This window comes from Sapajus apella, unplaced genomic scaffold (genome assembly GCF_009761245.1).
Source record: "Sapajus apella isolate SASKATOON/1434 unplaced genomic scaffold, GSC_monkey_1.0 scaffold60, whole genome shotgun sequence".
Taxonomy (NCBI): Eukaryota; Metazoa; Chordata; class Mammalia; order Primates; family Cebidae; genus Sapajus; species Sapajus apella.
The window spans coordinates 10,162,334-10,187,864 of NW_022437000.1; the positions used below are offsets into that span (position 1 = coordinate 10,162,334).

At 45.9% G+C, this 25,531-nt stretch overlaps 1 long non-coding RNA gene across 1 annotated transcript; it reads left to right on the forward strand.

The window, feature by feature from the left end:
• The first annotated feature begins 7,009 nt into the window (after nucleotides 1–7,009).
• LOC116528915 lies at nucleotides 7,010–24,879 on the forward strand. The gene is made up of 2 exons (XR_004259277.1): nucleotides 7,010–7,151; nucleotides 24,573–24,879. It is a non-coding gene; the product is annotated as an uncharacterized LOC116528915 (long non-coding RNA).
• The last annotated feature ends 652 nt before the right edge of the window (nucleotides 24,880–25,531 follow it).

The following is a 25,531-nucleotide window of genomic DNA, read 5'->3' on the forward strand; positions in this document are numbered from 1 at the left end:
ACTAGAGTGATGCTCCAGCAAGTCCAAGAGCTCCACGCTGGCTCCAGTGGGAGCTGGAAGAGGCCAGGAAGGACTCTTCCCACAGCCTCAGGGAGCACGGTCCTGCCAAGCCTGGAGTCAGCCTGAGGAACTGTCAGAGAATGAACTTCTGTTCCTTTGAGCCGCTGAGTTCGTGGCACTTGTTGAGACAGCCCTAGAACACTAACGCAATACCCACAAGGGAAAAATAAGCACGCTGGTGAATAAATGGGTGCTGTGGTGTCAAAGCAGAGGACGCTTCATCGTAACCCAGCTGAGCATCTCTCGTCCCTCAGTTGCTTCGCCTTGAAGGTGAGGATTTCACCTTGGAGAGGCGCACAGAGTGCAGAGCAGGTTGGGGAGAGGGAAGGGGCTGCTGTCTAAGGAGGCAGGACTGCCCTTGAAGCCTGAGCCCCCTCCCTTCCTCCCTGTGCCTCTGTCCATCTCCTGATGCTGGCCCACCCACTCAGCCCTGCCCCAAAGCATCATCAGTCTTCACAATTATCCCCTTCTCCAGCTCAGCAAACTGGCGTCAAGGTTGGCGTCATCTTTCCCAGCATGAGGAGGAAAGAGGACCGCTCTCTTTTCAGCTTCATATGAAGGAACTGGGGAAACTGTATCCGTTGTTTTTCTCTTCAGTGTCACCATTCCCTGCCTACTTGCATAAGTAACAAAGTTTTTTAAAATACTTAAGTTTGTTACTAAACACCAGTCAGTGCAGACAAGGCCCCAATATCAATACTTGATTCAGCCTTATTTATCACCTGCTCCGAGGGCTTGAAATACAAGCACCTCTAATGCTTCCAAAATTCACTCTTGTCTACATTCCATGGAGGGGAACAATCTTATCACATTTATCTTCAGAATATAATTTCAAAATATTATACTTTCTGCAGGAAACCTTATTCACAGTCAGCTATTATCCCTGAAAGGTAAAGGATTTCTCCCCATGCAGCTGGTAGCCAGGGAGTTAAGCAATATTGTGAGGAATTATGAGTACCTAAAACCAGCAGAAAATACTTTCCAAAGGAGAAAAATGGCGTTGAATGACATTGGCCAAGAGCATGGGCCATTCCTGCAGCCCACACCCCTCCCGGGGGCAGTGACACTTTGGAAGAGAGCCCGCCACCCCCCGTCACTCTCCTTTGCTCCCAACACCGGCTCTAAAAGAACAGAATGTCCCAAATCCTTCAGATGTGTGATTCACGCCTAATGGTTCAAAACTATGGAGAAAAAATTGGCACGTTCTCACCACCCTCCCAGTTACATGCCCAGTGATGTGGGGACGCCATGGGTGTGGGTTCAGAACCTGGGGGCGCTGCCACCCGGAGGAACCCAAAAGACCCATCACATAAAAGTCCTTGCAGAGCTAAAGAGGAGGAAAGAAAATCACAGAGATAAGTCCTTAAAGATATTGTCATTAATGAAATGGGCTTTCCCCTCCCAGCTTTACAGAAATAAGACATTTTCAAGTAAAATATCCTGAGTACGACTTTTACTCTGAAGTTTTCAAAAATGATGTGGTTTCCTCCCGGGCATGTATGTTCTGTATTGAATATTGAAAGGCCAGGCCTCGGTGGCCAGGAAGGAAGACAGTTGAGGCCCTTATCTGGATAATTCAGAAAATACAAGAAAATCTTCCTTTGCTCTAAATTCCCCAAATTATTTAGGAGCAAGGGGTAGGTGTTGTCTGGACTCTCCATGAACGGAGACAGCGTTCCTGCTCACTTTTGCCAGTAAAGATCCGGCGAGACGGGGCCCCAGCAGTCGGGTTTTCATCCTGGATTAAAATAGAACGAATTGACACAAATAGACGACTGTCTGGGATGAAGGAAGACGTTGTCTCCTTTGAAGCTGGTGGGAAGCAGAGTTCGATAATTGAAACAACAGAGCTCAAGCTCTAGCGTCTCTGCTGCGGCTGCCACAGCCACCGGCTCCGTGTACACAGATGGCGTTTAATTATTTTAAAGTGCACCCTAACCCTCCCTTATCTGCACAGAGGGCTTCTAGCATTGGCTCTTCCAGAGCAGCCCTTCCGAAATGCTACGTGTGTGGGTTAGTAGTAAACCTTTCTCTGCAGTCAAGCCTTTCTCCCGCTAATCATGTTCTCTGTGTGATTTAAAATATTTCCTTCACGCACGACAGAAAGAGCTCCACCCTGAGCTATTTTTATTTGTTCGTTTAATTGTCTCACGTGCTTCTCCTTAAAACCATACAATCCTTGCTATAAATAATACCTTCCACTAAAAATATATTCAAAATGGTATCACCGACTGCAGCTTAAAGTACTAAGCATAGAAATACACCATGTGGATTTAGACCAAAATATTAAGAGGTGTCTGGCTGTAAATCAGTTCTATAATATGGCTTTCTGGCCTCTTCAATCAGAAAGAAGCTGAGGCCAGGTCATCACATGGAGCAGTTTGTCAGAAACGTTCAGTCCCTCTGATAAGTTCATTTGTCTACACTGTATGAACTTGGCTGTTCCTGGTTCACATGATGAAGCTTGGGGTCTATCCCACTGGGAAGTGGGCAGAGGGAACAGAGACTCCCACCAAGGGCAGAAGTTGTTCTCACTTCTTATGATAGCATGAATCTCAGGAGAGGCTGACCCTCGTGCAGAAGAAATCCACATACAAGGTGAGAGGTGTGGATGGAGAGATGGGAGGCCGAGTTCCTGCCAGGCTGCTGCAAGGCGGGGGAGGGCTCGGGACAGACTCCGAGCCCAGCGGTGGCCACCTGGCCACCTCCCCTTGTGGGAACACACCCTAAGCCTCCTTTACAAGGAACCATAGTGAGAAAAGGGAACTGATCAGAGGTGAATGTGAGGAAGTATTAGCATTCTGCGATATTTTTAAATGAGAGGACAAAAAACCCACCACACCTTTTTAAAAGAAAACAGTAGCACGCTAAAGATGCCAATTAATTACTCTGAAAATATGAATGAAATACAGCTGAAGCTTGCTGCGTTGTACATTTCAGCACGAAACACGTCACACTGGTCAATAAAGCCACATCCCTGCACTCCTGATGCTGCTCCATTTACTGCTGCATCGAGCCTCCAGGCTCCAGACGTCCAGGAAGGAGCAGAGCACACACCCACGCAGAGGCTTGAGGACCATGGTGCTGCTTAAGAACAAGAATCTCAGACGTGAGGGTGCATTCAAAGAGGCACTCAAGCTGCTCTCTAGATATGCTCTGTGCAAGAACAGGTACACCGCCCAGCAAGACGTCCACATGTCTCCTGGGCAAGAGGCTCAGACCGGGCTTCCTGAAAGTTGTTTAATCCAGCTTACTGGAATATTTGAGTAACCGTCAAAACATAACTCCAAGGGCTTTACACTGGTCCCGCTGACACGTCTGACATTTCAAATCACGGAACTATAAAATTCTAAAAGTCATTCTGCAATGGTGTCAACCAGTCAGGAAATGTGCTTTCCCATACATGTCATTTTTTATTTGATCAGAGATGAAATGAAAGTGCATTAAAACATCTGTTTCCTGGGATACATTAAAGACCACAGAGTCTAGCAGAGATCAAGGGGAAAGACAGAATCACTCAAGCAGAAGAAAACATTTTGTTTTGGGGGGATATCAAGAATACAGTGAATCTGGCAATGTCTATACAAGTCCACAGGGCTATTTTTAGAAAACTGAAGTATTATGTAATCTCAGGATCTCAGTGTGAAGGGGCCTTGGAGGTCAGCTGGGTCGAGTCCCTTATTTACACAGTGGGTGTCTGTGACCCAAAATGTGAAGAAAACAAGCTGTAGATGTTTTAAATACATGTCTGGGAAAAAGTGACAGTGATATGGTTTGGCTGTGTCCCCACCCAAACCTCATCCTAAATTCCCACATGTTGAGGGAGGGACTTGGTGTGAGGTAATTGAATCATGGGGCAGGTCTTTCCTGTGCTGCTCTCATAATAGCGAGTAAGTCTTATAAGATCTGATGGTATTATAAGGGGAAGTTTCCCTGCCCAAGCTCCTCTCAATGCCTGCCACCATCTACGTAAGATGTGACTTGCTCTCCCCTGCCTTCTGCCATTATTGTGAGGCTTCCATAGGCACAGGGAACTGGAAGTCCAATTCAACCTCTTTCTTTTGTAAATTACCCAGTTTCGGGTATGTTTTTATCAGCAACGTGAAAACGGACTAATACAGAGAGTTTCTATTTGACTTTCTCTAAAGCACGTGCGTTTCCTTAGAGGATTTTTGTTTTTTGGGTTTTTTTTTGTAAACAAACAAAAAAGATGTGTTTTTTTGTTTGAGGTCCCCTTTATGGAATCTTTGAATGGGTAACCATTTTCAATAGTCATAAAATTAATATCTGAAATAACTGTAAACTTATTTCTACACTGTAAATCTACACAGTGTTCTAACCCTAAAGTTCTTATTTGTGCTTCTCAACAAAGTAATTAAAGGGAATGGATTTCCCTTCTGCAGAGTTTAAAATCAGTGTGTTTGGCCAGGCATGATGGTTCACACCTGTATTCCTGGCACTTTGGGAAGCTGAGTGCACAGATACTTGAGCCCAGGAGTTCAAGACCAGCCTGGGAAACATGACGAAACTCCATTTCTACCAAGAAACAAAACAAAACAAACAAACAAACAAAAACAAGATGAAAAATTAGCCAGGTGTGATGGCACACAACTGTAATCCCAGCCACTTGGAAGGCCGAGGTGGGAGCATCACTTGAGCCTGGGAGGTGGAGGTTGCAGTGAGTTGAGCTTGTGCCACTGCACTCCATTCTGGAGTGACAGAGAGAGACCTTGTCTCAAAAATAAATAAATAAAGTATGTTTTTAAACTCCAGAAATAAGCACTTTGGAGGCTCAGGTCCGTTTGTGAGATTGGTAGTCTCAAAATTTTTGAGATTATACACTGATAAATGTAGAGGATAACCCATTTATTTATTTTAGCCATGTCAAGGGGAAAGAACAAAAGGAAAAGAAACCCTGGACAAGGAATGCCTGCAGCATGTTTCTCCGCCCGGGACCTGCGGACATTCTACGTCAGCAGGAAGGCTCTTTGGGGTGCTGCCGTCCAGGCACTGTGGGATGTCCCACAGCATCCTGCAATGCCCGCAGCACCCCCTCCCCACTCTGAAGTGTGACAACCAAAAGGTCTCCAGACACGACCACCACGTGTCCTGGGGAATGAAACCCCCCAGATGGGCACCACTGCACTGCATCTAGGAATGGGTGCATTTTAAAGCCAGAATCAGAGGGCGATTCTTTGGTAAACAGCCTTAGTCATAGCCATGCGATCACAGCCTCAGATGTGGAGTGTGAAACCGTAAGCATGGCCAGCCCCTGGAAGGGTGGTGACTCAGTCTTAGAGAAAATGTACACTAACGATGACAAGGTACCAAACATGGTACCAAAGAGTTTAATCCTACCAACGGCTCTTAAGGAGGGTGGCATTTTCCCCCCACTTTTCCAGTGGGGAAAGGCAGTCTTACTAGGAAGTGGGGTGTGGGGTGTGAAACCCCAACCCAAGTGCAGCAAACCCTTCCGTGCTTTCTGTCTCCTTGCCCAGCCCATCATCGTTCCCGGGTCTCATTGGGGGCCACTCCGATTTATGGGCGGTCGCTTCCATAACGTGTCATTGAGTCGAGCTCTGAATGGCTTTTCTCATTTTGGATTTTTTGACCAACAATGACAATCTAGTCCATCTTTTTGTTTTATTATTCACTCCATGATTATGGGAAGTCTAGATGTTCAAGCAGTGGTGACATGGAGAGCAACCTTGTGGAATGGCCTTTGGGTTGACCAGGAGGACTGCTGCATATTCACAGCCTTCAAACCACATCCCTGGCGTGTTCCATAAACCATGCGCCCTGACTGCTTCAGCCACCCAGCGTCACTACAGACTGTTCAACGGTGATAGCAAAAGTCCAGTTAGAAATTTTTATTCAGAATAACAGAGAAACCTAATGCTGGTAAAGTTCAACTTTGATCCTTGACTTACCAAGGCATTCATACAACATCCTGGTTAAATAAAATCGCCCCAAACAGGCAGCTTCCAGCTCCAGAGAGCCTCATGGCCATAAAGAGATGAGAGCATCTGGCCGGCTCAGCTCCGTAATAGCATTTAGAGGGGCCTCGTGGCTGATGAATGAGCATTAACATTACAGATGAATATCGAGAAATATTATGAATGGGTGATTCATCCGTCACATGGCAACAAAAATAATTGCAGGGTCACATTTCTGGATCAGACAATCAGACGCATGTTTGAAGTTAAAAATAACAAAATATGCTTTGCCTATTAGAAACTGTAAGACCAACATTCGCCTGGGATCTTTGTCTTCTGTCGTGTCCATTAGTATTCTAGAAATTATAGAGGGGTGGAGATGGTGGCACCAAAAATATTTTCGACCTCATAATAGAAATTAGTCAATGAATATGATGTAAAGGTCACAATTACTAAATCCTATCATTGCTCAGTGTTTAACAAATACGTGCTGGGTACACCTGGGTGGGGCACAGGGCCTGGCATTGAGAAGATGGAAGTGAACAAGTGAATATCGTCTCTGTTCTCATGAAACTTACAGTTTTGTGAGAAAGGCAATAAAGAGGTAAGTCAGTACTTTGTTTTGTTTTGTTTGAGACAGAGGCTTGCTCTGTCACCCAGGCTGGAGCTCAGTGGCACAATCTTGGCTCACTGCAACCTCTGCTTCCTGGGTTCAAATGGTTCTCCTGCCTCAGCCTCCCGAGCAGCTGGGATTATAGGCACCCACCACCATGCCCGGCTAATTTTTTGTATTTTTAGTAGAGAAGGGGTTGCACCGTGTTAGCCAGGATGGTCTCGAACTCCTGACCTCATGATCCGCCCACCTCGGCCTCCCAGAGTGCTGGGATTACAGGCGTGAGCCACTGCGCCTGGCCAGTAAGTTTTTTAAAAATAAAATTATGGTGAGTGCTATGAAGAAAGCACAGCCATGAGAAAGAACGCTAGGCAGGGCAGGCATTAGAATACAGCCAGGAGCAGATTGTGGTGGGGCCGAGAGCTGAGCTGAGAACTGAAGGAGTCGTAAGACCTGGCATGGGAGGAGGGAAGAGGGAGCATGTGAAGAAGGAACATCACACAAAGGATTCAGAAGCAGGAGAGAGTTTGGAGAAGTTGAAGGTAGGGGAGGGTCCTGAACACCGTGTGTAAGGGGCATGGCTCCTGTGGAAGAGGGAGAGGAAGCCAGGCGGCCCAGGGCCTCAGAGGCCACAGGCAGGACAGTGGGTTTTCTTTTGCTTGTCATGGGAAGCCACTGTAGAGTCAAAAGTGGGTGAGTAAAAGGGCCTGATGAGCTCTGAAGAACATCTCAGCGACAGCTGCTGGGCCGCAAGGACGAGGCATCAGGAAAGCAGTGGGTGGGGTGGCAGGAAGCCTCTGGGCAGGTGACGATGACACAGGAGTATACAGGTGCAGGGGGTGGAGAGAGGAGACGCGGCTGGAGATGACACGTCACCTGGAGACTTGGTGGGGTGTGCTGATGAGAAGGTCACAGAGAGGAGCAAATGCAAACCAGGGAGACAGAAGCTGCGGGATTCTTTGCTGAACAGCCAGGTGGGTGGTGACGTCTGAGTAGAAATGGGGGCACTGAGGGACAGAGGGACAGTTTAGAGTTTGGCGAGTTCTGTTTTGAATAAACATGAGTTGTACGTGAGACTTTGAATTAGAGAAGCTTACTAGGAAGTTAGACATACAGGGCTGGATCTCAGGAGAGAGTTAAGAGGTGAACGTATAAACTGGGGAGTGTAGGGATTGAAGCCATGAGAATGACAGGCTCCCCTGTGGATGGTCCAAGCAGAACCATGCAGAGTTCTAACATAGAGAAATTGCTCAGAGCGAGAGGGGTTGGGGAAGAGTGGGGGTAGGAGTCAGGAGGGGAACCCCAAGGGTGCAGTCCCACAGAAACCAAGCCCTGCAAAGAATGCTCCTTATACATTCAACAGGCATTTTTTTTGTGCACCTGCTGTGTCAGGCAGTTTTTTGATTGACAGTGATTAAAGGGTCAGCAAGATAGACAAGGTCCTTCCTCTTGGAGCTTACGTTCCGGAGAGAGTGTATGTTTCAGAAACGTGTGATTAAATAACTGTGCTGAGCAATCCTGAGGGGAGGAAACGAGGACATGCGTGTTATTGGGCTTTGCAAGGTGAGGGGTTCTTGGTGATGTTGACAAAATCAGCCACAGGGGTGTGGTCTGATGGAAGCCAGGTGTGAGTGGCTTGGCTTGTGTCCAGCTAGTCCCGGTGAGGAGGACGTGCAGGCAGCTCATGTGGACAAAGTTTTGGAGAATTTGGCTTTGTGAAGGGGAGAGACAGGTACCAGGTCTGAAGTTGCGTATGTCTTTTTTTTTTTTTTTTTTGAGACAGAGTCTCACTCTGTCACTCAGGCTGGAGTGCAGTGGTGATGTGATCTCAGCTCACTGCAACTCCACCTCCCAGATTCAAGTGATTTTCATGCCTCAGCCTTCTGAGTAGCTGGGATTACAGGTGCCCACCAGTACACTCAGCTAATTTTTGTATTTTTAGTAGAGATGGGGTTTTGTCATGTTGGCCAGGCTGGTCTCGAATTCCTACTCTCAAGTGATCCATCCACCTCAGCCTCCCAAAGTGCTGGGGTTACAGGTGTGAGCTACCGTGCCTGACCCCATATCTCCTTATGTAAAGACGGAAGACCCAGAGCATGTTAAGCGCTGATGGAAATGATCCCATGGGAAGGAAAAATTAATGCAAGGCAGATTTGGGCAAATTGACACAGTCTTTTTTGGGAAGGCAGGGGTGGGGTGAAAACAGAGCATAGATAAAGAGCTAGAGCTCTGATGGAGAATCAGAAAGGAAGGCGACAATGAGGTCAATGCAGGGAGTTTTAGAAACGTGCAGCTGGGAAGATGTGTGTGTTCTCGCCTGACGCCTTCTAATTTGTTGGTGAAGTAGGAGATCACCAGGCATAGCAGGAGACAGAAAAGAGGGCATGAGAGATTCCACAAAGAGGAGAAGACGTCGGACAGGCATCAGGAAAAGTGGGAAAAAAATTAAAGAGATACAGCAGGTCAGTGCTGTCTGCCTCTTGAGAGTTTGTGATCGTGAACTTAGAGTCTGACCAGGTGCTCTCATTGCACCATTTTCTCCAACCACACTGACCCCTGGAGCATATGTCAACAATGACATAAGCCACCCAAGGGTGAAGTTTACAGGTAAGTCAGACTGAGGAAGAGAGAGACAGGAAAGTCAAGGGGTTCAATGGCATGGGTTTGTCGTAAAAGTAGACCCGGGAAGAAAAATGAAGAAAGGATAAAGCCTTTGTCAGAGCCTAGAAGCAAAGGTCTGCCTGTCTCTGCAGCAGCTGAGCAGATAGCTGTAGCATGTGGCTTTCAGAGCAGGTGACACCCGAATCACGAATTCCCTGTGGCCTCAGGGTCCCCAGGCAGTGATGGTCCAGATGTCCCTGCTGACTTGTTTTGGCTGGATGCCCCTCCCACCTTTGGCCATTTTGGATTCATCCTATCTTTGACTCCTCGGCTGGGTGGTTGGCTTCCATTAGGTACAGTGGGAGGGAACTGCCCCAGAGTGAACTGCAAACCTGTACGCTGTCTGAATTACCTGGGGAAAGGGACGTGTTGTGTATCATCTTAAAAAAAACATTTAACTGAGGTAAGGCACCTGTCTCCCAGAGAAAACACACATGAAGATGCATAAAATGTGGTGTGTGATGAAGGAGGGCGTGAGGGCAGAGATTCTTACCTGTCTGGGGAGAGGAGGTCTAGAGAGCTGGTCTTTGGACGCCCCGGTGGCACAGCGCCAAAAAGAATGTGGGCAGGAAAGAAAGGACAGTTTAAGCCAACTTCTTCCTCCTGCAATTTTTATTTCTCTACCTCCCAGCCAAAGCACCATTGTCACAGCCATTTTAAATGTGCAACCGGAATGGAAATCTTCCTATTGCGTTTCAGCATAGCAGGAGCTAAGGCCTGAGACTGGCGCGGCGTTTCTGGAAAGTTGGTGTTGCTTTTTAAAATAAGCTTCTTTATCCTCTTGTATGTTCATTTGCAAGTAATTAAATACACACACAACAGTAACTCAAGGATTAGGAATGTCACTGACAAGGAAAGTAATAAACAGGAGGAAATTAAAAGAACCCACTAAGCCCCAGGAAAAAAAAAATCTAACAGATTTAATCAGGAGAAATAAAATATTCTCTGGGCCCCGTTATAAAGACCCCTGGTGCCAAGGAAACGTGGCAGAAACAGGACAATTAAAACAGAGCCTCACGAAGAAACGGGGAGGTGGCTGCGCAGGGCAAGCCACCCTGGAAGAATTCAAATGAAGGAGCGAACCTAAACAAGAGGCCCGCCAAATGGGAAGAGAGGCCGAGAAGCGTGGCGGGGTCTGTCTGTGGTGATGGCAGGAAGCCCGCAAGCCTCCCAGGCAGATCCTGGGAGATCCGGGCGTCTTGCTTGAGCTAAGCATGTGTTACACTCTCCTGCAGCCTTGCATGTCTGCTACAGACTCAGGATTCTGAAGACGTGACAAGCCACTGACAAGGATCACTCTCCCCACAGACACCCCTCCCCACCTAGCCTTACTGAGCAGACAGAACTGATGGTTCACATAACACAGAAAAGGGATTAGACAATTTGACCTGCGCTATTAGAATACTTCTTAGGCTCCGTGATAGCTGGATTCTTGGCAAATTGCTTATGGCAACAAGCATTTAGCAATGTTGTGACTGTCTGGATCTGGCGAGTAACCTTACCCTGGAGCTATTTATTAGAGCAGGCTGGAGACGGCGTAGTAGCTCATGACCTGCTCTTCACAGGGATGGGGAGGATGCTGGGGGCTCCTCCCGTTCTCCTTAAATGCACCGACCAGACGGTGGCCACATCAATTGAGGGCCTACTATGTGCCAGTTCCTTGCATACATTTTTATTCGTTTTTAAACAAGTATTAACACAGTGTCTGCTATGTGTTGAGTTCTAGGGTTAGCCAAAAATGAGATGGGCAGAGCTCCCTTCAGGGAGCTTGAGGTTTAGTCTACCAGGCAGTGCAGGCCAGGTTTCATGGCTATGCTTGTTTTGCCAACAAAGTCCTGCTACGCCAACCTTCCACTGCTCACCCTTGGGTTCATACAAGGCAACATTGCCCAATAGATCCACCTGCCACAGCCACAGGTGCAACGGCAGCTGAAAAATTACCTGTAACTTAAATAGCCACGTGTGGTCGGTGGATGCTCTATTGAACAGTACAGAGGAAGACTATTGACCCAAGATATTCCAACCTTAAAGACAAGCGTGCTCTTTAGGTGGGGGGCCATGGCAGCTGCTCTCCATGATATGTAAGGAGTTGCTTGGGGCACGCCTCTCTGCAGCAGCAGTTTCTGCTGCTTCTGCGATGTCCTAAGGGCTCCTTAGGGACTGGATGGCAGGGGTGCTCCCGGGTGGGGCAAAATGCCTTGGGAATTTCTGGTCTGTCAAAACTGCATTGAGCTGTCTACCAGCGAGGCCCTCCTGCACAAAGCTCCACATTGCTGCTTCATTAAGGGAAAAGGAAACCAGGCTTTATTTTGAAATAAAAGTATACTTTTCTTTAAAAGAGAAAACTCTTGGTATGTATGTAATATATGATAAATTGCACCACACTTGCAAAATGCATGCTACATAAAACAAAATAAAAACAAAAAAACACAAATAAATAAAAAAGCAAAGTGTAACAGTTCGTGTTACACTTTGCTCTTTATTCCTGTGTTATAATACATTATGGACATGTTTTGGTTTCCAAATATAAATACCTGCCTCTCCTCCTCCCCTGGACATCAGCCCTTCAGCGTAAATGGGGAGTCCTCCCCTCCCCCCTGCTACATCCCTATTCCCCATTCACAGTGAGCCACCGTCCAGGACCTGGAGTCCGAAAAGGCTCTCCAAGTCCATGCGTGCCTAGACTGAATGCCCTCAGCTCCCCCTGCCTGTCCTGGGACATTGCTTCCAGCCTGTGCATCCTCTGAGTGATATTCACCTGTTATCCACTTCCTTCTGGGATGTGCAGGATCACACTGCACCTTCAAGGTGGGGGGACAAGCATAGGGACATGGGACAATTCTGTGCCTGGACACCCTGTGGGAAGGCAGAGTATTGTTTGCTGCTACATTTTCCCCCTCTTCTTCCAGAACCCTCTCAGAATATGCTTGCCTCAATAGGAAACATGATAGCAGCCATGTTAAGAGTGTAAATCCAGAAAAGATCCAGGCTATAGGGTCCTCCAGCTCTGGCCCCCCAGGTCACTGATCCTTTGTGCTGAGCTCCAAGTCTGTGAGCAGGTGCTGTTAACCCTGAGTCCCAAGTCCATGATTTCGGCCTCTATAACCCACAGAAAGCCCTTGTATGGCATTTCGGCAGGTCCCCAGGGGCTGTTTCTGTGGTTTCCCAGCAGATCTCTCTTCTGGCGTTAGAAGATAGCTTCACTTCCATCCATCCCTTCCTTTCCTCTCTCTTAATGCCTTGAGCTAACTTATACAATGAGCCAGTCTCCATCACAGCCCCCAAAAGACAGAGATCTTAACCACCAAGCAGAGGCTGACTGCTGGTGTCTGCCAAGGCCACATCCCACTGCAGGAATGTCCCCACTGCACCAGGGAAAACGCCCGCCATCTGCATTTCATGTGGCCTCCACGTAGGTCTCCAGGCACAGACGCACATGTCATGCCTGAATTCTGACAGGCTGGACGTGTTTACATTTGAGAAGCTTCAAGGTGACTGTTCACGCACACCCCTCCTGGCAGAGGCACGTGACTCCAGAGGTGGCCTCGGCGTGGCTTTGGAGCAGCGTCTGGAGCCTGGGAAGTCTGGGTTTCCCCCTGGGGTTTTCCGCTCTCTGTTTTGGTCACTAGCCTTTATGTTTGTTGATTGTGATAGGCTGAATTCCCCCTAAATTCACATGTTGGAAGTCTAACCTCCATGCCCCAGCATGTGATCCTATTAGCAGATAGGCCCATCACATAGATGATGGGTTAAAAGGAGGTCATTAAGTATAGCCTTAATCAAATATGACCGGTATCCTTGTAATAATAAGAGGAAATTTGGACATGGAGACATGGACAATGAGAAGATGAATGAAATCACACAGGGAGAAGATGGCATCTCTAAGCCAAAGCCACAAGCCACGGAGCGGGGGCCTGCTCCTCATGGCCTTCAGAAAAATGAACTCTGCAGAGACCTGGAGACGGGGCTTCCAGCCTCCAGCACCAGGAGGAAATGTCTCTTCTGTAAGCAGCCCCACTTGGGTACTTTGCTAGGGCAGCCCGAGCATATAAATATATTGAAAATGTGTGATCATATCTTTATCTGGTGGATGCAATTAAATGATTTAAATACTTCTATGGCAAGTTTGACCCTCTAATGCTCCCCAGGCTCACGTTGCAATAGCAGAGGGAGACATATTCGTTTTCTTTTTTTCTGTCGCCCAGGCTGGAGTGCCTTGGCATGATCTCAGCTCATTGCAACCTCCACCACCTCCTAGGTTCAAGTGATTCTTCTCCCTCAGCCTTTTGCGTAGGTGGGATTACAGGAGCATACCACAGCGCCTGGTTAATTTTTGTATTTGTAGTAAAGATGGGGTTTCGCCATGTTGGCCCAAGAGGCTGGTCTTGAACTCCTGACCTCAAGTTCTCCGCCCTCCTCGGCCTCATAAAGTTCTGGGATTACAGGCGTGAGCCACCACGCCCAGGCTGAGACACAGACTTTATTCCTTGTCTTTGTGACTGAGGAACTGAATGTCTTGGGGAAGGGGTCAGAGCAGGTGCGGTCTCCTTCATACAGCACGGGCCTCACACATCTCCCTGCGGTGGCCTTTGAGGGAGGCTTCTCAACATTCTCTGGGGGACCCTCCTATGAAGTTCAATGCTAATGCATTTGTAGCGAGAGCAGGAGTAACAATCTTGGTGGCTCCTTAGCAGCTCCAGATGAAGAGGAATCAATGTGCTGCACTTACTAAAAATCTTTACTCTCTTGTGTCTGGATGCCTGGCCTTTGAAGGTGAATTATGACACACACGAGGCTCAGAAGCGATGCATTTCAAGTGGCCGAACCCCTGTGGAGGAGAGGGGTGGCCTCTGAGCAGCCTTGTCCCGAACACAGCAGCATTCAGCAGTTCTGTTCCATGCCAGGAGAACACAGAACCATTCAGTCCCAGGCAGCCTCACAGGCCACATCGCTGTCACTGGGATGTGAGGAGGACATCTCAGGCTCCCAGACAGGGTCTGACTTATATGCAGAAGTGCTTATTTTTTTCAAAAATGGTAGATTTAAAAAATCCAAACATTTATTAAGAAAAGCCAATGCCAAGGGAGAAGAATCAGAATTGGTGGTTGTTGATGGGATCTGGGCAGCCCTTTACACAGGAGAAGCCGGATGTTGATGATTTACGTTGAGAAGGATTTCTTGCAAGGCACTTTCTGAGTGTGAGGTTTCCCTCTAATGCCCCCCAGTGAACTGGGAAGGGGGCTGCCGGGTGGCTGGGGGCACGCAAGGGTAGATACAGGTGGGGAGGGGATGCCGGGAAGCACCTAGAATATGGGAGCAAATCCAGCTTATTCTGCTTTTCGTATTGTTTCGTGTAAATTTTTATTTGAAAAACAGATTCCATCTTTTAAAAAAAATAAATGTTAAAAACCCACAAAGATTTTAACTCAATCTATTGAGGAACCAAAGCCCCAGGCGATGTGAAGTGACTTATCCAAGCTCAGCAGGTTTGAGGCTGGACTCAAACTCGGGACTTGTCTTCATCCTGAGACGAGGCAAGGAGCTGGCAGGTCTGGGAGTCCCTTCTCAGGCTGTGGCCCCGAGCCGCAGAAAGAAGGCCAGTGCGAGCGTGCAGTGCAGACGTGAGGGGGAGGTGGTGGGAGGAAGAGCGTGCCTCCAGCCCGGCCTCGCGCTGCTCCAGGCTCATCCCTGTGTTTCCACCTTCCAGTCCCCAGGAAGGTTGAAGCTCTAACCCTACACATAGAAGCAGGCACGGGCAGCCAGAACAAAAACACGTGGAGGTTTCTGAGACACAGACTAGGGCAATAGCGACATAAAAGCATGTCCCTGGGCTCCCTCTGTTCACTTTTCTCTGTGCCCATTCCAACTGCTAACTCCCCTCCCAACCTCCAGGACCCATGTCTCCTCCCCAGGGTCCAGAGTCCCCGCCCTGGTGCCCCACCCACATCTCCCGTCTCCCTGGTGAGGACCCTGTCTCTGATCACCTCTCTCTCAAACTTTACTCCAGTCTCTCTCTCTAGTCCTTTCATTTTATTATTAGCAGCATGAGTGGAGGAACTGCCGGTACCGAAATTCAGCTAGAGCGATGAAGACAGCTCAGACATTTGCAAGGACACACATGCAGAAGGGACCACACTAGTATTTTTCGGCAGTGGCCCCTCTTAAGTCATACCAGGACAACCTGCTGCCATCAGATCAGCCTTCTAACCATGACAGGCATAAAACAGGCAAGGCGCTGGACTCCTGGATATGCCCAGAAGCGCCGAGGTGATAACAACAAGCGGGGAAATAGGCCAAGTCCCCTCGGTGAGGTCAGCGCGGTTTGGTGAGGGGTGGTAGGCACTAAATACGGACACCAAGGAAACATTCCTTGATTTGCAAAGTTTTCACGGTATCTCCTTCTGGATAATGATCTTAGTAAAAGTGAAATGTGCTTGTTTTTCTTTCTCTGGGGTTGATAGAGTTAGAGGAAGGGGGTGAATTCTGAGCTTAATCCCATTAAACGTTCTAAAGATATAATTATTGGAAAGTAAGCTAAAGTGATAATTTGAGGATTGTGACTTAAAGTGCCCCCACCTCCACGAATTTGCAAGGTGCAAAGCAGGGAGAATAAGTTAAATGTAGTCGGATAGTCTAAAGCTGCAAAAAATGGGGAATTAGGTAAGATGATGATTTTAGTAGAGAAACCAAGGCTTCCTGTAGGTGGTAATAAAAGGCATCTGTGCATCTCTGAGTACTTGAGATTTTGACTGCTCCGCAGCAGGAGCTTTTGTGCACACGTGTGTCTGTCAATGTTTCATCGCTGACTTGTGTCTACCTCTGGGTTGGGGGTATTCAGGGGACAGTCCCATCTAAACGTAATTCAGCCATGTAAATGAGCATGTGTCTATCAGCTCTGTGCAGAGCAGAAATTAGGCCAAAGCTGTAAAAGGCGGCATAGAATTAAGTGTGGCCTTCAGCAGGACCGATGGCACAGTGTCTTCAACAGTTCTGAATCAGGAAGACATCTGACTCCTTTAGGCCTTTCCAGTTATAAATTATACATATTAACACATTCAACCCCAAGAAGGCATTGAGTCTGTGAGTTAGCCGGGGCTGCTGTAGCAAACGCCGCAGGTGGGGCAGCTTAACCAACAGCCGCTGACCGGCTCCCAACCCGCGAGGTCGGACGGCCTTGTTGGAGGTGTGGGCAGGGCTGGCCCCTCCTGAGGCTGCAAGAGGGTTCTGCCCAGTGCCTCTCCCCAGCGTCTGTGATTTGCTGCAAGCTTTGGGGTTCCTTGGTTTGTGGATGTATCCCCCTGAACATCTCTGCCACTGTATCACATGCCATGCTCCCTTCGAAGGGCTCTGTCCAAATCTCCCCTTTTTATAAGGACGCCAGCCATATCGCATTGGGGCCCACCCTAATGATTTCATTTTAACTTGATTCCGTGTAAAAATCTTATATCCAAATAAGACCCCATTCTGAGCTCCTGGGAATTAAGACTTCGACATATAAATTTGTGGGGGGCACACAATTCAAGCCACCACAGCAAGTAATCCCATAAAATCAGTTAGATTAACTTGTCCTTACCTGGCACAAACTGCTTTCTGTAAGATAGTGACTGCTGACAACCTAGAATCTGTGTCTTCCAGCCCCACTGTCATCAAAACAGAAAGTGGAATCTCATTTCCTTTGAGCATGTAGCACATTCTGAGAGATGTCGGAGATGCATCTTCTGGGATTGATGTGTGGAGGGTTGTGAGCAGAAAATACCTCTAAAAAGGACAGGCATCAGCAGCACATCCCTCTGAAAGCTAAGCAGCCCAAACACCCAGGCTGCCCATTGACCTTAAAGAGCCTTGGGCTCCAGTGGAAGGGGTAGAAGGCTCAGTGGTCAATGGCTAAAGCTGGAAGCTTGGGACAAATAATGAGAAGGAATTAAGTATCCATGAGTCCATAGTGAGAGAATTAAAGATTCAACAGATATAAATAAGTGGGAGGAAAGGGACCCCTCTTCCTTGTGGAGCAATTCCCACTGGTAAGTGCAGAAGGAACAGAGGCACAGAAAATCACTGTTGGAACACTTTGGGGAAAGCTGAAATTTGTGTCTAAGATCTTAAGGAAAAGGTATATCTTTTAGGGCTTCAACGTATCTCCGCCAACATATGTACTAATGACTATGGTGGCCTAATATATGTCCATTAATTCATTGATAGTCCTCCCTCCAGGATTTTAATTCTCCTGCCCTACAATGAACATAGTGGTTCTTTTCTCTTTGCTTTAATTTTTGTTTTTTAAGACAGGGTCTTACTGTGTGTTCCAGGCTGGAGTTCAGTGGCAGCAGTATAGCTGACTGCAGCCTCGACATCCTGGCCTAAGCAATCCTCCCACCTAAGCCTCCCGAGTACTTGGGACTACAGGTGCACACCACCACACCCACCTACTTTTTAACTTTTTTGTAGTTTTTTGAAAAGTTTTTGTAGAGATGCAGCCTCACCATGTTGCTCAGACTGGTCTCAAACTCCCAGGATCAAGCAACCCTCCTGCTTCAGCACTTTGAGTATGAAACAGGAAGAACGATGTGTTAATTATGAAGAAGCCCACGCAGTTACCAGGTGAGCAGGTTAACCGGGTGATGAGTCAGTTGATACCACAGGCCTCACACACACACCCTTCCTGCATTATCCTGCAAACTGCAGAGCCTCAGGCTGATAGGAAGCAAAGCGACAGAGCTTCTACAAAACACCTGCTTCAAAAGCGTCACAGTCACCAATGACAAGGAAAAACCAGGAAACTGGCAGGCTGGGGAAGACTTCAGGGGCATAAACGTGGAGGCACTGTGGGTCCTGGGGGAGCCAGGACATTTGTGGGTAACGGTGAAATCTGAAGGACATCTGGAGTTTAGGTGACAGTATTGTACTCACTTTAATTTCTCAGTTTTCATATTGTTCTTTGGGAATGTGAGCTAGTAATATCAGGGAGCTCACATGAAGAGTAAATGCACAATCTCTAGTATCTTCATAATTCATTTGTGTAAATCTAAAATTGTTTTGAAATGAAAAGTGTTTTTAAAAATATGCTTTTGTTTTACTAAAGAGGCAGAGGTAAGAGAATCACTTGAACCCGGGAGGCGGAGGTTGCAGTGAGCCAAGATGGCCCCATTGCACTCCAGCCTTAGCAACAAGAGCAAAACTCCGTCTCAAAAAAAAATGCTTTTGATAAAATAAGTCAATTAAATGTTGATGCAAATTATCCACCCTCATTCTTATTTGCCTCCCATATGTGACACTCTCTTCTTTTAACCGTAAATGCCATCTCATGTTGCAAGGCAAAGTTTGCCTGTTTATCATTTCTCCCAGGAACGTGACTCACAGAGGGAGACTCCCGAGATGATGACACTGGCTTTGGCGCACGCGTTGGGCACAGGAGCATCGCAGGTCCACAATTCTCTTAGAAATTGTTGTTTAAATGTATTTTAAAATTACAATAAATAAATGAACTTTACAATTGAAGAAAATATTTCTATATGTAATAGCAATATATTGATAGTAATAGCTATGCAGTCATAAAATATGATTTTAAATCTTGTTTTGTAGTTTTTAATCTGACAGAAGGCAGAGTGCAGCCCTGGAAGCTGGTGTCCACCTTTATTCAGATGAAATCTACACACACTTGTCTTGGCACTCAGGGACCTGAGACGGACATATAGACAGACCCATGGCTCACAAATAGAATGCTGTTGCAAAACTATGTCCCTTGGAGGCCTAAGGTGATCTGCAGGTGTCTCAGGGAAAGTTCTGGAAGCTAAGCCAGGAGCCACCTCAAGCCTCATTCACTCAGGGCAGCACCCACTTAAATTGCTTCTCATAGGCTGGAGTTATAATGAATCATTCAAAGAAAAAGAAAAGATTCTACTCCTGAAAATTTTTAAAGAATCTCTGAAATAAGAACTAAGGAGTTACATCAAAATTTGTTTGAATGATCAGACCTTGAGATTCAATGCTAAGAATTCTAAATACAAGAGAAAATAAGGTGATCATATGGAAAAAATTCAAATGTCTTTGGACTAATTTTAGTGTAACAGAGAGATATGTGGTTTTAAAACTAAATATTTTAGGGCATAGACACAAGCACCCAGAGTTACTGAAAGCATACACTTCGTTGTATTGTGGATTTATTTTGGTTTCCAGCAGGCAAAGAAGTAAGGTCTACCATAGATGAAGGTTAAGGTCAAAGATTGTGAGGACATTCTAGCCAAATGAGAGTACGTGTTGACCAGACATTTTCACGAATGAACTGCTCCCATGGCAGGGCCTCATTTTCTAAGGCGGGTGAGGGAAGATACGTGAGCGCACCCCAGAGCTCATTCATAGTTCTGGGCGACTATGGTGGAGGCGGATTTCTAAGGCTGCCTGCACCTGCCTATCCAGCTCAGAGATGCTGCAGTACAACTGACACCTGGCTCTGTCAATCCAAGACTTGTCTTCCAGCCTGAGAGAGCATGATGGGTTCTCAAACCTCGGAGACAATGGTGAACCCCCTTGCGCCACCCATCCATGAAGAACTCAAATCATTAAGGAGCTTTCCTCGATTTGTGCTGAGTTCCCCAACTCACAGAATGTTCAAGATTCAATTTCTCTCCCACCATTTTCCTATGGGTCAGAAACACAGTAGAGCTAGTTACAGCCTCAGATGTCCTAGTAGAGGCTGTTTTTCTATGCAGTGTGCATGGATTTACGTTGTGTTGGTCTGCCTAGAAGCTTTCCTGACTCACAGATCTTGGTGTGCAGCAGGTGAAGACCTTGCTGGCTCTGGCAGGATGCTCAGGCAATGTTGCTATTTTTCTACTGCAGCACAGTCTACAAAATTGTGAAGTTTAAACATGAACACTGTGAAAGCACTTCATGCCTTGCGAGAAAGTAGTGAAAACCCCGTAGAATCCAAACCCACACTTAGCGCTTCTGCACTGGTGTGACTGGGATGTGCTTGGCAGGTCACTGATTTTTGACAGTGTAACTGAAAGGTAAGACAAGCCACAGGAGAGAGGAAAGAGCCCATGCTTCACCCACAGCCCTCCTGTGAGGTCACAGGAGACTTGCTGTAAAATCATGACTATTCATACTGCAAATCATCCTTAATCAAAGGACGACCATGTGGGACCTATGTCGGACATCAAGTTTCTGTTTTAAATCCTTGTATTCTGGCCAGTGCAGTGACTCATGCCTGCAATCCCAGCTCTTTGGGAGGACAGGTGGGAGGATTAACTGAGGACAGGAGTTCAAGGCCAGCCTGAGCAACTCCATTTCCACAAAAAGTAAAAAACTCACCAGGTGCAGTGGTACACACCTGTGGTCCCAGCTGCTCAGGAGGTGGAGAGGGGAAGCTTGCTTGAATTCAGGTGGTCGAGGTTGTACTGAGCCATGATTGCACCACTGAGCTCCAGCCCAGACAACACAGCAAGATACTGTCTTCAAAAAAAGAATCACTTGATTCTGTTCTACCTGCCAGTAAAATTATCCCTAAATCATTTTTATTGGATGAGATGTAATGAAACTTTACCATATTTCAAGTATCACCACCTTTTTTTTTTCTGGGACTATAAGCTCCCTAAAACAGGATGTAAAACGGACACAGTTCAAGCGTGTTAAACTGCATGAGCCTCTCAGGCTGACTGTGGGCTGGTGACATGCTGACGCCTCCCTCTCAATGAGTCCCCCGCAGTTTAAATATGCCCAGCAGAATCTGAGGGGTCTACCTATTGTTGTTTCTTGAAAAAAAAATTGGAATTACTATATTACAAGTTCTCTCTAAAACTCGAGACTTAGCACCTCCCAGCCATCGTGTTGTATGTGTCTCATCCATTATTTTACCTAAAAACCACACCAGCTTTCTCAGAATGAACAACCATTCCCCTAGTCTTATGTTAATAAGTAAAAAATTAATAAAAAAGACTTAAAAATACATGGAAGTTATGCAAAATCACAGCTATCCACTTCATTTTCCTGAGCCTCAGTTTCCCCTTATGATAAGAATTCTTACAACACTGTCTCAGAGGGTCGTTATGGAGATCAAATAAAATGCTGTATTGCAGCCCTTTGCACAGTAATTGACACACACATTAAGCATTTAATGAAAGCTGCAGTAAACCAGAACGCTTTATTAACTAGAATACAGCATGACCCCGAACAGGCCACATAAAAAGAGCTCAAAGAAACATATGCAAAGAATGTGGGCAAATGTATTTTCAGGTTATCAGAGTCTTTAATTACACTCTTAGGGAGATGGAAAGCTTGCTTTCACAGTGCTTTTGACAGCAGAAAACAAAGTGTGCTTTTCTCTCTCCCTCAGCCCACGGCTCTGTGTGTAAGGGAATGGAGTCTGAGAGCCAACGTTCGAGGAAGTCAGGAATCGTTGTGAGGACCCAGATGGGGAGTCATGGGAATAGGCCAAAAGCTTGTCAAAATTTCAACATGGTTTAAAAAAAAAGCTCACAAAAATCACTTAGCCACACAAGTTTTAAAGTACGTTCTGACAATTTCCTTAAATAAGGGCTGTATCTACAACAGACCTGATTTAAATTATATTTTATGCATTCAATTGTCGAAAATCAACTCCATTCTGCACAGATTGCCATATTTTTTCATAACAAATGATGAGAGATAGCATTCGTAAGAAAGCCCGTCCATAAGATGTTACTTAAGAAATATTGATATTTTCCCAGGGTTTTCTCATTAGTGTCACTCAGTTTGTAGAGGCAAACATTCTGATTTGAGGAAGGAAGCAGGAGACTGCACTTTATTTATGCTCTTCACGTATTTCTTCTCAAGTATTTATAACCATTAGAAAGAAACAAACTTTGCATTCACAAGCTGACAACGAAACAGGACAAATATTCGTCACAATTCTCCACATATCCTAAATAGACTCCAAAGAGGAAGGCCTGAAGGAACTTCTCTAAATATAGTCAAATGGCAAATTAACCTAAAACTCAACTGAGTAAAGAATAACTTGCTCCCACTTCCTCGGCACCTAACGTAAGTTGAGACTAATTGCACCTCCATATAAAAGGGCCTGGTGTTTTCTTTGGTGGGATAATATACCTGAAACTTTGGCCAAAAATGGTTTTGTGAAAATGGTTTGCACTGCCTACTCACCAAGTGTTTGTACCCACTCCTGGAATAGTCAAATATATTAGCATCTATGCACATATCTTCAGCTAACACTGACATCAACATTTTGAGGAATCGTCTGAATCAAAACAATAAAGCATTTTTCCACCAACAGATATTTAACACCTTCAATGTACAAGCATTTTGCTAAGTAGTTAGACAAAGTAAAGGTGAAAGTGTCAGTGACATGTGACCCAGGAACTTGAGATCCAGTTAACCGAGTATACCGCTAACTTAAACCTGTACCCCGCAAACATAGCAAAGGCCAACAGAAAAGCAAGAGTGGTAAGATTTCCAGACAAGAAAAAGGCTTTTTTTTTGGTAAGTGGGAGTCTTGGCTATCACTGTGGTGATTAGATCCCCTGGTCTGGAAGACTTAGCTTCATATTCTATAGCCCAGGGTGTGGTCTTTTCATCTTTTTTAATTTCTTTTGTTGTTGTTTTTTTTTTTCCTTAACTCATATTTGCTGTTGTTGCTGTCATTTCTATAAGTAAGGATACTGGAATGATTTTATTTCATAGACCTTAAAGTTATAAAAGCAATTCAGGCCGGGCGCAGTGGCTCAAGCCTATAATCCCAGCACTTTGGGAGGCCAAGGCGGGTGGATCACAAAGTCAAGAGATCAAGACCATCCTGGCCAACATGGTGAAACCCCGTCTCTACTAAAAATACAAAAAAATTAGCTGGGCATGGTGGCACGCGCCTGTAGTCCCAGCTATCCAGGAGGCTGAGGCAGGAGAATTGCTTCAACCCGGGAAGCGGAGATTGCAGTGAGCCGAGGTCGAGCCACTGCACTCCAGCCTGGCGCCTGGTGATGGAGTAAGACTGTCTCAAATGAATAAATAAATAAATAAATAAATAAAAGCAATTCATTGATTGAAAATCAACTGCAAATGTTTATTCAGGAAGAAAATGTTATATAAACAAGGAATGAAACCTGATTTTCTAACATTCAGAAGAGTGATATGGCAACACATATGAAAACAATAAAAGTGGCCATATTAAAAACTCAGCAGTTCTCCTTTCTCTCAGAATTTTGCTGAAAGATGTGAATGGAGATTGATGCTCACAGGGCTTTAAATACGTCCCTTTAAGTGCTGTTTATAATAGATAAAAGTTGGAGTAACCCTGAAAGCCGAGTGGTGGTGGCCTAATTAAGTCAATTACTGATATTTGAACGGTAGACTGCTCCATACCACTGAAAATTACGTGCTAGAGCTCTTGAAATCCTTGCATGAATTCTGAGTTTATATTGTTCAGTGCAAAAAGCGAACAATAAAGTTGATTGCAATGCATGTTAAGATCTTCAACTATACGAATAGAGAGAGGAAATGGGGCAGCCCTGTTTATCTCCAGGTATTGGGGTCAAAGCCATGGTGGGCATTTCTGTTTATCTGCAGGGTTTTGTGTGTGTGTGTGTGTATGTGTGTGTGTGTCTTTAATTTCAATCCATGAATGTATATTGCTCCAAGGGGGAAAACACACACCTGTTAAGATAAAAAATAGCTCCCCAAATAAAAGCTAAATCAAACAAAAAACAGATAACAAAAATCCAGAAATGCTTATTACACAAACACCAGATTCCCTCTATGACTCCGACATGGCCAGACACCTTCCTTCATCTCCTCCGAAGTATCCCAGGTCCTTTCTGCTGACAGCCTCATGCCCATTCCTACGGAATTCAGCAGCTTCCCAGAAGTGTTGCATCAAACCCTGTGCAAAGTGACTTCCTCCCGCAGCCACCCCAACTCATGGCTCAGAACTTTAAGGCGTGAACCTTGATTTCGAAGAAGTCATTCCCAGCGAACCACCCTGAAACCCTGTGGGTCTTTCCCACCTGGAAGGAGTAGGGAGTAGGGTGGTTTGGGAGATAGTCTTATTTTCAGAGCAACAACCCTTTCCCTGCCTCCTCCCACTGCCTGACCCTGGCAGGATGAATGGCTCTCAAAATGAAGGCTCCACTTGCCTCTCCAAAGGGTCAGGGCTCATCCATTCCTAGTGAGGCTGCCCCCCATTCACTGAGTAATTACAGTTGGAGACATTACAGCCTCAGACACTGAACAGCTGAGATTCTGAAAATCCTTAAGACAGGAAAACTATAAACATTAATAATTAATTTGTTTTGACAACTTCTTCTTCCTTTTCTCAGGCGTTCACAATCCATCACCTTAAGTGCAAGCACATCGCTAAGAACTCCGCAAGGATTAAGAACCAATAAAAAGGAGGCAACGACTTACTAGAAGAGATTTACTAGTGGTGGGGGATTCAAGGAATCCACTCTCTACTCTGAAAGAAACACGCTCCTTCCAGTCTCTTCTCTGTGGACTGAAATCCACAGATGTCCCAGCCAGCCCTCTGCAGTGCAGATATATCCCCCAAAAGACTGGAACCCCGGCGGTAAGGACGCTCAAGCAGTCGCCATCGGAGATGCTTTGAATAATCAACTTTCTACTAATGCAGAAGCAAATGAACGATAAGCAATGTAAACACATATAGACAGGCAGAAATTGAACAAACAATGGGAATTGAAATAAGAAAAAAGATAAGCAAAGTCAGTAAAGAGAAGGAAAAGATGTGTGTTTCTTTCAGGCTATTTTCATGACTGTTTTTTGAAATCTAGCTATATTTTTTAAAGGGAAGTGGGAGAGAATTTACATTGAGTCCCTATACCCCAGATTTTTTTTTTTTTTTTACTTCTCCAACTTAACCCCGCACCACTGTGTCTCAAATGAGGAAACTGAGGCTCCAGAAGTCGAACAATGGAAAATAATAGAGTTGGACTAAAACAAAGGGCTGTTTTTTGGGCATGGAAGTCCATCTACTTTCCATCAGATCACATCAAGGTACCTCTCACAGGCTGGTTGTGTGATAATCAAATGAGTTTTCAGTCTTGTGTTTACATGGGAAGTGTGTGTAAAGAAGCAGGTCATTGGGGTCCTCTGAATTCATTTTGAAAGCTTTCATCTTGCTCTGTGCTCTGTGCTTCTTCTTCACTACTGGCCTTTGCACTGTTGAAAGCACATGCATTTCCTTCTATCCAGCAAGTGCAGTAATGTTTTCTAACGTGCTTATTTTCCAGTAAGCCAGCAGCACATTCAAAATAAAAAC